The sequence below is a fragment of the Bison bison genome, unplaced genomic scaffold (genome assembly GCF_000754665.1).
Source record: "Bison bison bison isolate TAMUID 2011002044 unplaced genomic scaffold, Bison_UMD1.0 scf7180017847037, whole genome shotgun sequence".
Classification (NCBI taxonomy): domain Eukaryota; kingdom Metazoa; phylum Chordata; class Mammalia; order Artiodactyla; family Bovidae; genus Bison; species Bison bison.
This window is the reverse complement of record NW_011477610.1, coordinates 1-1,621: the sequence shown is the minus strand read 5'-3', so window position 1 is coordinate 1,621 and position 1,621 is coordinate 1. Positions and strand designations below refer to the sequence as shown.

General features: G+C 36.2%; 1 long non-coding RNA gene across 1 annotated transcript; it reads left to right on the top strand.

Moving 5' to 3' along the window:
* The first annotated feature begins 251 nt into the window (after positions 1-251).
* On the top strand, positions 252-1,375 carry LOC104989686. Its single transcript, XR_825399.1, has 2 exons — positions 252-466; positions 1,228-1,375. It is a non-coding gene; the product is annotated as an uncharacterized LOC104989686 (long non-coding RNA).
* The last annotated feature ends 246 nt before the right edge of the window (positions 1,376-1,621 follow it).

Below are 1,621 nucleotides of genomic sequence, written 5' to 3'. Positions count from 1 at the left end.
CCTTTATATTATGTGACTCTAATGCAGTGGAAATGTTTATGTACACACAAACCACACAGGAAAATCAGTGCCATTACCCCATGGTTATTTCCTATGTTTTCACTTAATAGTTTTGCCCAGAAATACCAAAAGGAAGAACTTTTTACAAGTGTTCTTCATTTGTAAGCCAAACATTCGGCCTACCTATCTTAGGACGCTCTTTTATCTTTCTGATTTCTTCTGATTTCTTTTTTCTTGTGTAATTGCAGCTTTGGCTTTACAGATAAAGTCATAAAGAAGAGCCAGTGTCCCATCGGAGTTTTTGGTAATGGTTTCAAGTCAGGCTCCATGCGGCTAGGAAAGGATGCTCTTGTCTTCACCAAGAACGGGGGCACTCTCACTGTTGGACTCCTATCACAGACGTATCTGGAATGTGTCCAGGCCCAAGCAGTTATTGTACCAATTGTTCCATTCAACCAGCAAAACAATATCCTTTCTGGAAATGGGAAATGTTAGTTAAAAATTAGTCTAAACTGACAATTTTGATAGAAACCTCTTTCTTCAAGTCAAATCCAGCTATCAAAAGTTTTCATATTTAAAGAGGTATTCAGATGTCTTAAATTTAACTAGAATTTCACCCTATTAAACATTGTTAAAATAAATGGATCATTGGAAGAAACAGAAATGTTTTAGTTATTTTGCAGTTTTCATTGTTATATGATTTGATCTATATACTATCTCCACCCCCTCACCACTCTTACAGTACAGTTCCCTGGGGCCTTCTCTCTTTTTCCCCCTTAAAAGTAGTTATATTTGTGTCACCCTCCTAGAAACATACTGTTCATTAGCTTATCTGACAGCTGAATAGCTGATTTTTCTATAACTGAGCAAGCTATTATTTTTGTTAGATACCAGGTTATCTTTACGCAGACAGTATAGCAATAAAGTTTGAACTCATTGCTTCCAAAGAGTCTAAAAACTCAGACTTTGATCTGTTTCTTAAGTATAGGACCGTCTTAATTTACATGGAATTTTTGAAGCAATATTCTGCAGGGGTAACTGATTTTGGTATTAGTCTCTATAATCTTTCTGCATTTCCCCCTGCTTCCCTTTCTTCGGAAGCAGTAATGTTCATGCTTTATATCTTTATGTCTATATTTTGTCTAAACATGCAACCCAAAAGGCAGATCTTCCTGTGATAGCATCTTCTGAAGATGATCATTTTTCTTTGACTATACTTGGTTTTACAAAAAATGATTATTACTGAGGATTCCTTGCCTAGCCTAGAAGCCATCTTGAACTATTCAATTTTCAACAGTGAAAATGACCTGCTGTCCCAGTTTGATGCCATCCCAGGCAAAAAAGGCACTCGTGTTCTCATTTGGAACATCCGCAGGTATGGTATCCAAGAGTGATAGATTCTAATAAACAGAAGCAATACAACGAAGCACATTTTAATAAATCTCTTCTATAGAGAAGCAGAGTAGATAAATTTTGATACATGTTTGTATCTCACTGCATACTTTTCCTTAACTTTCTTAGAACCACAGCTCTGTTTGAGACAGTGCTTCTTAGTGGTAAAATATGCAGCTTAATAATGTGGAGACCTGTATACATATCCTGAAGCTGTTACCATCAAGAT